Source organism: Pseudorca crassidens, chromosome 12, assembly GCF_039906515.1.
Source record: "Pseudorca crassidens isolate mPseCra1 chromosome 12, mPseCra1.hap1, whole genome shotgun sequence".
Classification (NCBI taxonomy): Eukaryota; Metazoa; Chordata; class Mammalia; order Artiodactyla; family Delphinidae; genus Pseudorca; species Pseudorca crassidens.
In genome coordinates this window covers 58604226-58620151 of record NC_090307.1, presented here as the reverse complement: position 1 = coordinate 58620151, position 15926 = coordinate 58604226, and the positions used below count along the sequence as shown (strand labels likewise).

The 15926-nt window shown below is 43.5% G+C and overlaps 1 protein-coding gene across 9 annotated transcripts in view; it reads left to right on the top strand.

Moving 5' to 3' along the window:
• DLGAP1 (DLG associated protein 1) overlaps nt 1-15926 on the top strand; it is a 1249429-nt gene that overhangs the window by 399335 nt on the left and 834168 nt on the right. For 4 of the 9 annotated variants that reach the window (XM_067699612.1, XM_067699616.1, XM_067699613.1 and 1 more), the window contains exon 1: nt 11763-12317. The exons of 1 other annotated variant lie outside the window; for it this stretch is intronic. The gene's annotated coding sequence lies outside the window, so the exon portion shown is untranslated. Of the gene's footprint in view, nt 1-11761; nt 12318-12967; nt 13127-15926 lie in introns of those variants that run through there. 4 more of the 9 variants (XM_067699614.1, XM_067699617.1, XM_067699611.1 and 1 more) reach the window with 3 other exon arrangements.

Genomic DNA, 15926 nt, shown 5'->3' with positions numbered 1-15926 from the left:
ACCAATAATGTCAGTACCTGTTAGTTAATTAAGCCCCTTTACCCACACAAGTGGCCCTGGGCTTCTGTGTTTTGTGAAATTTCGTTTTAGCTTTTAAGAGTTTGTTATCGGTGGTTTCAAATATCAAAAATTTTGTCTTTTGATTTATTGCTTTAAACCTGTAATAGAATGTAACCCTTATCATCCAGTTAGAAGTCAACCAAAGATTATAGGAGGATGTGTTATAAAAATACCATCTCTGAAGTCAGTAAACTCAGGTTCAAATTCTGACTCTACCGCTAACTGGCTGTGCATCCAAGGAAAGTTATTTTTAGTCAATCCTCAGTCACCCCATCATGAAATGGGACTGCTCCTGGCTAATTCATTGGTTTAGTTTGGAGAATAAATAAAGCACTGTATTTATATACAAGGTCTGGTACACAGTAGACATCAAATTTTTGCATTCCCTTCTCTCTTTTTTAAAGTAATACCTGTTATTTACTTATTTTAAATGTTATTTATTTATTTGTCTGTGCCGGATCTTAGTTCTGGCACGTGGGATCTTCGCTGCATGTGGGATCTGTGTTGCAACATGTGGGATCTTCATTGCGACACGTGGGATCTTTAGTTGTGGCATGTGGGATCTAGTTCCCTGACCAGGGATCAAACCTGGGCCCCCTGCATTGGGAGCACGGAGTCTTAGCCACTGGACCACCGGCGAACTCCCTTGCATTCCTCTCTTCATTGTATTAGATGAATTAACACTAACTCTCTAGCTGATAAAGCCCCAACACCTCAGTGGCTAAGTGCAATAGAAATTTATTTCTTGCTCATGGAGTGTCCAGTTGGTAGCAGGGAGTGCGGGGGGTAGCTTCCGGGGTCTTGGCCATTCAGTACAAGGCACACTGCAAGCATCAATATCTGGCCAGCCATGCAGAGAGAGTTAGTGCAGGATATCTTGAGAGGTTTCTATGGGCCAGGCTTGGAAGCAGCATGTTATTTCTAGCAACATTCACTTCACCAGGACACAGTCTTGTGACCATAGCCTAGGAAGAAGTGGAAACCAAATTTTGGTGAATAGCTAGCATGTTTCTACCACATTCCCTGTGCCAATCAAGAATGAAAGTCTGAGAAACACTCAAATGAGCTTTAGGATATAGCGTTAGTAATATCCCTTTGTTATACAGAGCCTATGTCAGGGCTATATTTTAGAATTGAGGTTGCTGATACATGAATTTTTATGTGAGGTCTTATCACTCTAAATACTAATGGTTATAAAATTATAATCATCATCATCCCTGTGGATGTCCTCAGCCACCAGTTCTTGAATGCCAGCTTTCCAACAAGCAGCAAACTCTGCATTTTCCCAATATTATTTCATTAATTGCTGTTTTAGAGTGGAGAATTCTTCAAGACAGAAGGCATATCTTGTTTTTCTCCTGCAGGTATTCTGATGCTGAACACAGTAAAAACAGACTATGATTGATATTTTTTGAAAGAATAAATATTAGAAACAGAATTTTAAAACCTAGGAAATCTCGGCTGTTCTAGCTTCCCAGACACGAATGTATGCTCGCCATATTTTTAAGTGTATCTTAAAATGTCTTAGAATGGAGATATCAATATTAATAATGCCTGCCTGGGAACTGTGCTTCTGAGGATTCAATAAATTATATCTTATGACAAATTTTTATCTACCAAAACGGACAGAAACTGATTCTCAAGAGAATATGGCTTATTTACAGAATTTTTTGTGTGTAATTTATTCAGCTCTCCACACGAATACTGGAACTTCATGGCTGACTTTTCTTAAATTACACATTCTTTCACTAAAAAAGGAAGTTGTTTTGCTTTTGAATAGAACAATAAAAACAAAATAGAATTCTGTAGACGTGTGTATGAGCATTGCTGATTTCTTTGCTGGTTTATGCTAATTTGAGGTCATTTCAGTTTTACAAATTATTCTTTAATCTAGATTTTCTTTAACAGGGATAATGTTTAAAATGGCATTTTTCCTCTAGACATATCAAGTTCGTATCTATCTTTATTATGAAAAATTCAAATATAAACTGGAGTTGGAAAAGACAGTCAAATTAAGTGTAATGCAAAAAAGAATGAGACTAACGATGTAATGATGTATTCTTTCAGTTGACTGCATATTTTGCATGTAAAATTAAAGGTTAAATTCTAATCCTATTATTTGTTTTTAAACAATTTTACTTAATGTAGTCTGTCAAGAACATTTATGTCTCTGGAGATGTTAGAAGACTTCATAATTATAAGCGATTTCCCAAAAGGGTAAAATACCTTGCTCAATTAAAATACTTAAGGGAGAACTATATTTTTCAGCTGTATTGAGGTATAATTGGCAAATAAAATTTTAAGATATTTAAAGTACACATCATGATGATCTGATACATGTGTATGTTGTGAAAAGATCTCCCCCCTTCATTGAGTTAATTAACACATCTATCACCTCACATATTTATCATTTTATTTATTTATTTTTTTGGTAAGAATGTTTCAGTTCTAGTCACTTAGCAGATTTCAGTTATACAGAGTGGTGGTATCAACCGTAGTCACCCCATTTTACATTAGATCCTCAGATCTTATTCATCATACAGCTGAAAATTTATTCCTTTTTACCAACCTCTCGATTTCTCCCATCCCCCAGCCCCTGGCAACCACTTTTCTATGCTGTTTCTATGAGTTTACTTTTTTTTTTTTAAGATTCCACACAGAAGTGATATCATGCAGTCTTTTTCATCTTCCGTTGAGCTTATTTCGCTTAGTATAAGGCCCTGCAATTTCATCCATGTTGTTGCGAATGTCAGGATTTCCTTTTTAAAAGCTGAATAATATTCCACTGTATATCTGTACCACACTTTTTAAAAATCCATTGTCTGTGGATGGACAGTAAGTTGCTTCTATGCATCTGCTCTTGCAAACAGTGCTGCAGTCAGTCCGGCCCAACCTCAGAGTTGCCTCTCAGACTTCCGTGTTCCGAGGCTCCTTCTTTGTTCTCAGTGGCCCCTGGCAGTCAGGGCTGTGCGAAGGGGAGCCCTGTAGTCCGCACCTAGATGCAGGCTGATTGGAAGCTAGACCCTCAGGCAGCAGCTGGGAAAACAGGTGGTGGAGTCCCTTCCAGGAGGAAACCGGGATGGGCATTTTTGCCTGCCCGCTCTCTGCTGGGCCTACGTGTAGAGCTGCAGTGTCGGGCTGCTCCTAGGCCCATTAAGAACTGTTTCTTTGTTTGCTAGAGTCCTAGGGGGCTCATGGATGCAAGCCCCATTGACTACTAGGGCCAGGAAATCCAGGCCACTCCCTCGGGTGGCAGCCACAAAAGCTGGAGCCGCAGACATGTATACGACCTCCTTCCAGAATGATACTGGCACCTTGGTAGTGTTATTGGAGCAGGCTGGAGGGAGGAAGTGGGAGAGGTGTCCACTGGCTTCCCTGGCCTCAGGGGAGGACCACAGCGAGCCCTTAGTACCTGCTAAGTTACAAGCCTGACCCTCAGGCAGCAGCTTTTAAAGTAAGCAGATAAACTTCTTTCAGGGAAATACTGGAAATGGGTGATTTTGCCTGCTTCCTCTGCGCTGAGCCCTCAGGGGGATAGGCCAGGTGCCTATCAGGCATTGTTTCTTTGCTATAGTCTTGTGGGTCTCCAGACACAAGCATGTTGGCCTTCACAGCTAGGTGTTTTGCGAGTCCTCCCTCCGGTGGTTGTCTTAAATGCTGGAGTGATGATATATGTCTATGTATAACTAGATCACTTTGCTGTACACCTGACACTAACACAACATTGTAAATCAACTCCAATATAAAATAAAAATGAAAGTGAAAAAGTGAAAAAAAGAATACATATAGATGTGTAACTGAACCACTTTGCTGTACAGTAGAAATTAACACAACATTGTCAATCAACTGTCCTTCAATAGAATAAATTTTTTAAAATGTTGGATTGATAGATATGGGGTCCAAAGCTTTCACTCCTCAGGGAGATGCTGGGAGTTAGGGGTTCCCTCCCGACCGTGTGGTGCTGTGCCAGGGGTGGGGCTTATTGCGAGTGTGTGTCTCAGCCTTTCCTACCATTTTGATGGGTGTATTTTCTCATCCATCCAGTGTGCACGAGTTGCTCAGCGGGTTTCTGGCTCCTTTGGAGGCAGGTGCTCCACGCGTAGCTGTACGTTCAATGCATCCATGGGAGGAGGGGGCTTCAAGAGCCTCCTACATGACCATCTTGCTGGACTCTTTCAATCTATTCTTTATTCTCTATTTATTCTTTTTAAAAAAATTTATTATTTATTATTTTGGGCTGCGTTGGGTCTTCGTTGCTGCGCGCGGGCTTTCTCTAGTTGCGGTCAGCGGGGGCTACTCTTCGTTGCGGTGCGTGGGCTTCTCATTGCAGTGGCTTCTTTTGTTGCAGAGCATGGGCTCTAGGCACATGGGCTTCAGTAGTTGTGGCTCGTGGGCTCTAGAGCGCAGGCTCAGTAGTTGTGGTGCACGGGCCTATTTGCTCCGCAGCATGTGGGATCTTCCCGGACCAGGGCTCGAAACCATATCCCCTGCACTGGCAGGCGGATTCTTAACCACTGTACCACCAGGGAAGTCCTCTTTATTCTCTATTTTTAATTTCTTGAGGAACCTCCATACTCTTTCCTAGTGACTGTAACAATTTACATTCCCACCAACAGTGTAAAAGGGGTCACTTTTCTCCACATTCTCACCAGCATTTGTTATCTCTTGTCTTTTTAGTAATAGACATCCTAACAGGTCCTTTGCCCACTTTTAAATTGGATTATTTGTGGGTTTTGTTTTAGTTTTTTGTTTTCTATTGAGTTGCATTGAGTTCCTTGTATATTTTGGATATTAATCCCTTATCCAATATGTGGTTTGCAAATATTTCCTCCCATTCCATAGGTTGTCTTTTCATTTTGTTGATGGTTCCCTTTGCTGTGTGGAAGCTTTCAAGTCTGATGTAGTCCCAGTTCTTTATCTGTGCTTTTGTTGCCTTTGTTTTTAGTGTCAAATCCAAAAAGTCATTTCCAAGACCAATGTCAAGGAGTTTACCTCCTGTGTTTTCCTCTCTAAGTTTTATGGTTTCAGGTTCTAAATTCAAGTCTTTAATCCATTTGGAGTTGATTTTTGTGTTTGGTGTAAGATAATGGTCGTGTTTCATTCTTTTGCATGTGGATATCCAGTTTTCCCAACACCATTTATTGATGAGAGTAGCCCTTCCTCTGTGAGTAGTCTTGGCTCCTTTGCTGTAAATCAACTGACCATATATGCTTGGATTTATTTCTGGGGTCTCAGTTCTATTCCATTGGTTTATGTGTCTGTTTTTATGCCAGTACCATAGTATTTTGATTACTATAGCTTTGTAACATGGTGTGGAATCAGGAAGTGTGATGTCTCCAGCTTTGTTCTTCTTTCTCAAGATTGCTTTAGCTATTCAGGGTTTTTTGTGCTTCCATACAAATTTTAGGATTGTTTTTTCTATTTCTGAGAAAAATGCTATTGGAATTTTGATAGGGATTACGTTAAATCTGTAGAGAGCTTTGGGTAGTGTGGACATTTTAACAATATTAATTCTTCCAATCTTTGAGCACAGAAACTCTTTCCATTCATTTGTGTCTTCAGTTTCCTGCATCAGTGTCTTATAGTTTTCAGTGTACAGGTCTTTCACCTCCTTGGTTAAATGTATTCCTAAGTATTTTAGGGATTGGGATTGTTTTAAGGGGAACTCTTAACTACAATACTTCTGAACAAAAAAATCTATAGTAGGTCTTTTCTCAAAATGTATACAATAATATATTAATTTTTTTTGTTATCAAGATATTCTGATTCTTTCTCTCCCTTTTACTATATGATGATATATAGTTTGCCTAGGGTCATTACTGTATATATTGGCAGTCTCTAGAATATATGGGTGAACATATGTTCTTTTTTTCTTTTATTGTTCTTGGTTTCATTTATTTTTATTTTTAACTGTTTCAATTTCTAAACCGTTAAAAAAAATTTTAATAAAGTTTTCAATCCAGTGTGTGAAAAGCCAACCCACTCAAATGAATTAGTTTGTTAATTTATTGAAGAAAGAATCAGATTGTGAAGGGCTTTGAATGTTATACATAAGCTTTCAGGTTTTATCTTGAAGACAATGAGGATGTACTGAATAATTTTAAACAGTAGAGTGAAATAGCTTATTGTTTTAGGAATTTGATAAAACTTGGTGACCAATTAGATAGAGTAGATAAGGGAGGAGAAAGCGTATCAGAATGACTGCTAAATGTCTGGGTATATGCTGGAAGGGATCATCAGTGGGAATACTGTGTGGGAAAGAGCTAATGCTGGATGGAAGATGGACCATCTGGTTTGTATCTACTGAATTGGTGATGTCTGTACATTTCTTGCAGGTGGAGATGTTACATGTATAGAAGTGCTAGCTTAAAATTCAGCATCAAATCCTGTCTCCTAAAATGCTGTCATTCTTTGGTTTCCATGGAACCTGTCTTTTCACGGCACGGCTGTTCTGAGTTTCTTCCCACGTCTAACGTTGGCCTCTTCCTCTTTCACCAGTGGATATTGCGGAGACTTCCCAGGGTCCTGACCAAGGGCCCTTTCTCTTCAGAGACCTCACTCTCACCAGTGGTCTCAGCTACCATCTTGGGGGCACAATAATTACAGCTTAGGAGAGGTAGTAGGAAAGTCTGGGAGCAGAGAACTAGAAGGGAAACCAGAAGACAGTAAAATAATGGACATTTCTAGTGGAAAATTTGAAAAATCACATATCCATTGCATAAAATTCTAATTAGGAGATCAGGGAAATAGGAACTACAAAGGGGCTTCTTGTTGGGAAAATTACACCACGTTTACCAGAACAAAGCCAGATTGCAATGCACAGGGCTCACACCATATTGTAATGGATGAAAGAGTAAATGGGGGTGTTTGGGAGGCGACACAGTGTATATAGATTAATGTGTAAACAAGCATGATAGGGTATAAAAGAAGAGTTCGGACAGAAGCTAAATCAATTGTATTCCAGCATTTATATCTCTAATTAAAAAAAATCAAAACATAAAGCAAAAAGGTTCCTTGAAAACCGTTTGAGGATAACAAGACCATTTCCTTTCACTGGATTGACTCTTAAAAGGAAAAACTAGCCATGATGTCTTCATATGTCTTTCCTCAGTTTTTTTTTTTGGCATTTGTTTAGCATGAAAAAGAACACTTTCCATTTATTGAACCTGATAAGTGATGGGTTCTAAAATTTGGCTACAGGTTATATTACATCACACATGGCCTTCTACTACCTAATATTAAGATATATTACAGACATCACAAAATATTCTCAAAGCCATTCAGGTTAATTCAGTCCCACAAATATATATTGATTTTCTATTGAGAGGCAGTTACTATGCTAGGTATTGGAGATCCATGTAGGGATAGCTACAGTCTCAAAAATACAACCCAGATAACCTGAAAAACTTAATATAATGTCATAAAAACTAAGATAGTAGTAGGTTCAGTGAGCGTGGGCACGACTTAATCCAACCTAATGATTCAGGCATGAGGACCACTGAAGCAAGCTTTGAAGGAGAAATACATACTAGCCAGCAAAAGCAGAGAGAGGGCATCCAAGACAGAAAGAATAGTATGAGAGAGTTACAGAAATATTCCAGAGCATGTTACAGGAATGGCATCATAAGCAGCAGTCTGATTTACTGAAGCATAGCGTATAAATCATGAGAGCAAAGGCCTAAGAAAGATAAAAGCAGGAGAGCCTTGTATATCATTCTAAGGAACTGAACTTTATACATGTATAAGGCGCTAAACCATAGCTTTAACGTGTAACGTGGTCTGAGTTGTATTTTTTTTTTTTTTTTGCAGTACGTGGGCCTCTCACTGTTGTGGCCTCTCCCGTTGCGGAGCACAGGCTCCGGAGGCGCAGGCTCAGCGGCCATGGCTCACGGGCCCAGCTGCTCCGCGGCATGTGGGATCCTCCCGGACCGGGGCACGAACCCGTGTCCCCTGCATCGGCAGGCAGACTCTCAACCACTGCGCCACCAGGGAAGCCCTGAGCTGTATTTTTATAAGCCCATTCTTGCTTCAATGAAAAGGAGGCAAGACTGGGGGAAAGGAAAGAAGTTAAGAGGATAATGACCCAAAGGTGAGATGACAAAGCCTTATACGGGTATACTGTTACAGAAATGGAAATATAGGAGGGAGTCAGGATCAGTTCAGATGGTGGGAGAAGTCAGCAGTGTTTGCTGATGGATTAGAGGTGATTGGTGGGTGTAGAAGTCCAGGATAACTCATGGGTTTCTGGTGTTGGTGACTTGGTGGATGACTGTGCCGTGAATTTATATAGTATAACAGGAAAAGGAATAAAAATTTGAACAGATGGAAAGGGCAGAAAGCAATGAGTTTAATTTGGACCTGTTAACTTTGGAGTGCCAGTGGAAGTTGTAAGTGGATTTGTCTAGCTGGTCTTTGGATTCCCAAATATGAAACCTAGCTGAGAGGTCAAGGCTGAAGATATAGATCTGGAATCACCGTTTAAATGTTACTTAAAACCACGAGAATGAGTGAGAAGGCTTTGTTAAATGCAGAAGCAAACTTGTATGTCTTTCACACTTAGCATTCAGGTTGTCCTTCGAGTTCTTTCTTCTTTCACAAGTATACTTCATTCTAATGGGATTTGATCGGTTTGACCATGTTGTGGTCTAGGGGGAGTGCCGCCACATTGATTTAACCAGAGAAATGGAAACTCCTGAATAGGAACCCTATCTGTTCATGGTTTCTAATTTCCTCTTCTTACCAACGTATTGCTGACTCAGCCTCCTTTGAGTCGACTTCTTCAGAAGTATCTATGCCTTTCTGTGTTTCTTCTACAGTAAAGGCTCTCATGCCACCTGCTACCAACATGTGCTTTGGGGAGGATGTTCCCAAGGGTTGGGTAAGTTGTCTATATTCGTTTCTTCTAGCTGCTGTTATAGAAACTTGGTGGCCGAAAGCAACATGAATTTATTATCTTACAGTTCTGGAGATCAGAAATCGGAAATCAGTTTAACTGGGCTAAAATCAAGATAGTAGCAGACTGGCATGAGTTCTGGAGGCTCTAGGAGAGAATCTTTTCTAGCTTCTGTATCCCTTTGCTCATGACCTCCTTCCTCCATCTTCAAAATGCATCACTCCAACCTCTGCTTCCATCATTCCATCTTTTTCTTCTGCCTTTGACTTTCTTGTTTCCCTCTTATAAGGGCCTTTTTGATTATATTGGGCCCATTGAGGTAATCTGGGATAAACTTCCCATCTCAAGACCCTTTACTTAATCACATCTGCAAATTGTCATGCAAGATAACCATTCACTGGTTCGAGGGATTAGGACATGGTCATCTTTCCAGGGCGATTATTCCACTACTGTACTGTCGGTGACAAGAAATGAACACAGCTGCTCGCCCTGGCTTGCAGTAGTGCTTATAATAGGCACTATGCTTATTTAAATAAGATAACTGGCCATACATACAGTATTTAAACAGCATTCTTTAAGTGAAACAAACTTGCAGTTTCACTTGTACTGCTCATTTCCAAACAACTCTAAGCATTACAGTGTAAATTTCATGGCCATCAATGTAACAGACATTGACCTTTTTTTGACCTCAGCATCAAATTCTTCTTCTTAATAGTTCACTGAACTTGTTTTGAGGAATCACTTATGTCCAATCATGTGTACTTTTGGAAGCATGATAAAACCAGGTGCCTGCCTTCCATTCTGGAAGTCAAAGAACTGAATGTTTCCTCTCCCTCTCCTGGCACAGCCAGGGAGTGGGTACCTGACTGAAGTTTGGCCAGTCAGATGTTCTCCTTTGTGACTTGAATCTCGATCCAGTAACGTGAAGTTTGAAGAAATAGTTGACATTTACTGACTGTACACTGTACATTTCAGTGCAACACCAAACAGAACTGCTTCTGTCTTTCTGACTTTCTAGAGCTACAGTATTGCCACAAACCCTGCCTGTTTCAAGACTGCAAAGCTTTCAATATCTTTCCAATAAATAACTTTCTCTTCAGTTCACCAGATTTGGTTTCTGTCACTTACAGTCAGCAAACCCTCACAATAGCAGTGGTACATAGATATTATTGTTGTCTGGTTGAATCCACCATGAGAATTTTTAAGAAGATGATTTTCTGCTTCAAGCAAATTTATTCCCTAACATCACCTAATTTGATTTAGGGCCTGACAGTTATAATGGCCTCCTTATTTATGTGACCTCATTAAAAATTCCATGGATTAGACACACAAGGTAGTTGCTCTCTCCAGATTACGAAGGCTACTTTTCCTATATCAGTACTTTGCCTTTTCATGGAATCGTATTTGAAGAATAAGTGCCCCTATACAGTCACTCTTGAATTGGCTGGGGATAATTTTTAGAGCTTTGTTAAAGCATTATGATCACTGCTGAGGATTTACCTCCATTTCTTGGAGTGTTTCGTGGTTTACGGATTTTTTTTCCTCTTTAATGGAAAAATCACTCAGTGAAATTGCGGAAAAGCGATTATTTATCTGAGTCATATTTTTATGGAAACTGTTTTTCACTTCTCTGTATTTTTAGAAGGGTTTTCTTTAAAAAGGATATTCTATTAATATTTATAATTAGATATCATACAAAGCAGATGCTAAATCTTATGCTGTAACTTTATGGGTACAATTACAGAAAGATCATATACTCTTTAGCATAATGTTCTCCCTGGGAGCTGTAGAACAAAGGGCAGACATTCTCCATGAAGATGCCCATTCTTTTTTTTTTTTTTTTTCGGTACGCGGGCCTCTCACTGTTGTGGCCTCTCCCCTTGCGGAGCACAGGCTCCGGATGCGCAGGCTCAGCGGCCATGGCTCATGGGCCCAGCCACTCCGCGGCATGTGGGATCTTCCCGGACCGGGGCACGAACCCGTGTCCCCTGCATTGGCAGGTGGACTCTCAACCACTTCGCCACCAGGGAAGCCCACTCATTCTTTTTTGAGTAGAGGGAAACTGGAAGATGGTGATTAACCACTATTTAACTATTATCATCTATAGTATTGATACTTAAGTGGGTAGAGCAGAAGCTCAATAAACACTTATTTGACTCTTTTCTCTCTTTGACCCAAATCTTAGTTCATCTCTTCATACAATATTTATTTCTATTCTTACTTTGAAGCCTCATGGGTGCTTCCTACTTTCAGAGCACGTGGACTTGTGGTCCTCAGACGGTGTGAATGGGCGTGGCTTCCAAATGCAGTTGGGATGGAGAGCAGGGAGTTTTCTGAGGTCAGAGGATAGGAAGAAAAGGGATTCGCTTTTCTACTTATCTTTAGGCCAATACCTTGAGAAGCTGGTGGTAAAAAGTATTGTATAATCTAATCCACAAGAGCCTTCGTTGTACAGATGGGGAAACTGAGGCTCTGGGGGAGGTAATGGCACCGGGTGTGAATGTCAGTCCGGGTGAGTCTAGCCTCTTTCCACGACCCCGGCTCCTCCCTGGCGATTGCTTCTTCAAAAATTCTACTAGGGATCCCGAGGATGGAGAGAGAGAGAAAGACAAACCCTCTGCCCGCCAACATGAGTTCCTGTGATAGTGCTGAGCGCTCCCGATGACAAGGTTGGGAACGAGAGCTGTCAGGTGAGGAGGGGCAGGTTCACTTCTCAGCGGACGCTGCGCCGGGGAACGCACGGGACACGCCCACTAACGCGCGGTCGCCTCGCGGTTCCTTCGAGGGGATGCGGGGCTTTCCCCTCTGTGTGGTGTGAGCGCACTTGCGGCCCGGAGCTGAGCCGGCATCACCCGCAGGACGCCGGGCGCCTCCCTGCGGCCCGGGCGCACGTGCCTGGTCTGGGTCAGGGCTGGTGGCCCGCCGTAGTAGCCGGGGCGGGTGGGAGCGCTGGCTCCGGGCAGCGGCCGCCGCCCGCCCGCCGGCTCCCGCGGTTGGGCGGAGGAAGCGCGGGACTCCTCCTCCCCACCGTATTAACATGCACCCAGGGGCGGGTGACCAGCCCAGCCTCGCCGCCCCAGTCCGCCGCGTCCCGGCGCTCAGCCGCCGCGCCAGAGGCGAGCGCTGCGCTCCGGGCCCCGCAGTCCCGAGGACACTGCCTCTCCGACACCTCCGGCCCGGGGGAATCGGCGGCATCCGCGGCGGGAGCGGCCGTAGCCCTCTCAGCTCCTCACTCGAGTCCTTCCCATCGCCTCGCTGGGATCCTGTCCCGGCCACGGGGACACCTCTTTCGTCCTTCCTCCGAGGCTCGCGGGACCGACGGACAGCGGCGGCGACCGAGGGCCAAACTGCGGGCAGTGGCAAGGTAACGCCAGGCTGCTCCGGGGGCTGGGGCGTGCGCTCGCGGCGGCGGCCGCTGGAGCCCGGGCCGCCGCCACCGCCGCGGTCGCCGCGCGCTGGGCGGCTCTTGCCCGCCGCGCGGTCGCCGCTTCTGTCGCGGGCGGAGGGACTCTGGACTGGGCTCCCTTAGCCGCCGGCCGGCTTCTCCTTTCCCTTCCACCACCCGGGGCGCACTCCTGCGACCCCCGGGGGACTCCGGGAACCCAGGGACCGGCGCGCCCCTCTCCGGCGTGCGGTTCTCGCGGCTCCCCCCGGGGCCTGAGGAGAGGACGGATTTCTAATTGCGACAGGGTCCCGGAAGGGGGAGGGGAGGAGAACAACAGTCCCCGTCAGGTCCACCGGCCAAATTCCCACCCCTCCCCCCCCCGACCCCAACCCCCGATGCACCTTGCAGGGAAGGAGGGGGCTGCGCCCTGCAGGGCATTTCTCGACTGGCTCCTGGGTCTTTGGCGAGGCAAGTTGTTGCACTTGTTTTTTAGGTGACATTTTGGCATTGGTAGTGGAGACAGCCCCCTCCCCTGTGTGTGTGTGTGTGTGTGTGTGTGTGTGTGTATGTGTGCGTGTGCGCGCGCGCGTGCGCGCGCAAGAGAGAGAGGAAGCCAGGGAAGCAGAGACAAAGAGAGACAGAGGCACGCAGGGAGAGACCGAGATACAGAAAGAGAGACACACGGAGAGAACGGGGTCCAAGGGAGCGATCACAGGAGAGTCGACCCCCTCCCGCGGCCGAGGCCAAGGCCCATTCCCGGCCACTCGCGGCGCGGGCGGTGAGACCCGGTATTCAGCCAGCTGAACAGTCGGGGCTGAGCCAGGACCAGACCTGGACACCCCTCCTCCGGGCCGGGAGGGATAACAAATTGCACTTTCATTGGGCGGGCGGCCGCAGCTGCAGGCAGGACTTCGGGGGGCCGCGCGGAGATGGAGATCCTGCCTGCAGGGCTCGGGAGGCTGCGCCCCTCGCGGGAGGCGAGCCAGCCCAGCCTGGCGCAGGGGCCCCGGGAGGCGGTGGGAAGGGGCTGCTCAGGTGCCCGCGCCCGCGACACTGTCTGTGCCGGGTTCCCACCCAGGGCTCTCAGGCTCGTCTCCCTCCCGGCCAGGAGGCTGCGGAATTTTCTGTCGGATAAGGGGAGGGGATTTGAGGCAGCGAGGAGGCTGGGACAGGACCCTCCGTGGGCGGGGGTGGGGGGCGCGGGCGGTGAGATGTTATCTCCTTTCTGGACTCCTGCGAGACTGTCCCCTCTTGACCCCGTGAGCTTGGCTCTGTTCTTGAGAGATCGATGCCCCTTCTCCCCCACCCTCCACCCCCAGCATAACACATGAAGTTATGGAATTACAGTGATGAAAAACATATCATAAAAGTAACAATTCAAGGCAGATCTTTAGCTTTTAAAGTCTTCGAGAATGGCTTTGTAAACTGGTGATGGATCGGTCTGACTTGTAGTCAGATCCTGGGATGAGGAATGTTCAGAACTAGGAAAGCAATTTTAGGACCAAATGCAAACATCTTGCAAATTATTTTTTTACCAGGAAGGAGCTAACTGCCTTTTGACGGTTATTTATAGCCGAATTTCAGCTTCAGGAAGCAACTTTCTATTGGCCTAGGTAATTTTGCATGTGGAGCAGTAATCTTTATCCCAACGTGAACCAAAATGACAGGAAGGCAAGAGACGTCACAAGTATCCTAATTTATCTAATGTCAAAAGGAAAAAGTTGTCTTTGCTTACATTTTTAAAAAGGAGATCCAAAGTCATAAAGAAATATCGAATAACTTTGAAAAACATTTGAAATTTAACCGTTTAGGTTATGAAAACTGCCCTTGGTTCAGAAAATTCATATTCTGGCATGAAATAGGAAAGTTCATAGAAATCTGGTGTCAGTGGCCTTGTTATTAATTTCCTTTGGGTGTATTAGTTCAGTTTAAAGTTGCTGCAGTAAAGTCACTTCCTTGAAATATTCCTAATTCTAGATCTAAAATTCCATGACTATTTAAAAAACAACTGACTCACTTACGAGAAAGTATTAGCTACTCTGTATGAGAAGAGACTTGAATGCCTTCACAAATATAGGCTATTTTAAAAATTACATCTGCTATTTCTCTCTATATTTCTATCCCAAGGTTAGTTGGCTAAATAAAATATTTGATCTCAAAAATTATAGACTGTATAAATATTGGCAAAATGAACTGGTAAACAGATTCTTTAAAAAATTATGAAGTAATTTTGTGACAAAACTCTTCAAGTCACACACTAGCAATTGTGCTTTGGGGGGGGAATAATATTTGAGTTTTCCTTATGGGGAATTTTCATGGTTTAGAATCTGTAATTTCTCCTTCAATGTAAACTTCATTCTGCCAGGACTAAAACCTTGATATGAGTGATTATTGAAATCAAGACCTTCTTCTCAAAATATTATGTAGCCAAGACCTTCTTCTCAAAATATTATGTAGCCCAAGCAGGGAAATAGCCTAAACTAACTGTAAGTTGTTGTACTTTCTAAGTCTTTCTAAGCGTAAACGTCCTATTGAATCAAATTTGGAAATACAGATTGCATGCACTTTGATTTAACTTCTACTAGGTTATGTATGCCTTTGTTCTATATGGCTGTCTAGACTGATTAATTTTTATTTATTTATTTATTTTTTAGATTACTTTTTGTTGTTGTTGTTGTTTGGCTATGCAGCGTGGCTCGCGGGATCTTTGTTCCCTGACTAGGGATCGAACCCGACCCCCTGCAATGGAAGCGTAGTGTCCTAATCACTGGACCACCAGGGAATTCCCTAGATTGATTAATTTTTAAATATAAATTTAAAACTGGGAAGAGGGGAAATGAAGTTTTACTAACTACTCATTTAGAGAGTTGTAGCATAGTAACAGTTTCGTCTACAACTCAGTTGAGACAAGTAACATTCTTTGAATAGCAACTTCTTCTGGAAACAAAGAGTTCAGTGTTCTGATTTTGATTTCATGTAATATTTCAAATTCAGAAAGAATAGTAATATGCCACCTAAATGTGTGTTTTCATAGTGAAGTTTCTATGACAGATTCACGTTATGGTATCTTCTGGATTGTTCCCACAAATTGTTCTCCCCTTATTCAGAGCAGCTCTGCTCCATGCAGAAGGATCTGTTTCCTCTTAGGAAGCATTCCATTGGAAGACTGTCATGAAGATTTCATCTCTATAGAAACCGCCGTTTGCCTCTCATGGTTAATCTAAGGAAACAATGTAGTTGTAAGTTCTTTTGTTTCTTTTTCTCCTTTATCCCGCTAAAGGAGCATCCTTAAAGCAGGAGCATCATGAAAGGACTTTTGAAAAATCTGAACACTTGTCTCGAATCCTCACCTCCCACACTTACAATCTATGCCTTACATCTATGACATGTTGTTTTCTTTGTACATTTTTGTTTTAAAGAAACACAATCACAAGAAGACCCTTTGTCTAGAATTCTAAAAATTTTGTGCCACAGATACACTCTGAGGTTCAAAGCACCCCATCATATCTTGTGCATCTCTTATTTCCAGAAGATCCTCAGGGCTTGTGATTCTTCATTTTCAAAGAAAGGAATCATTTCTTCTTTGAC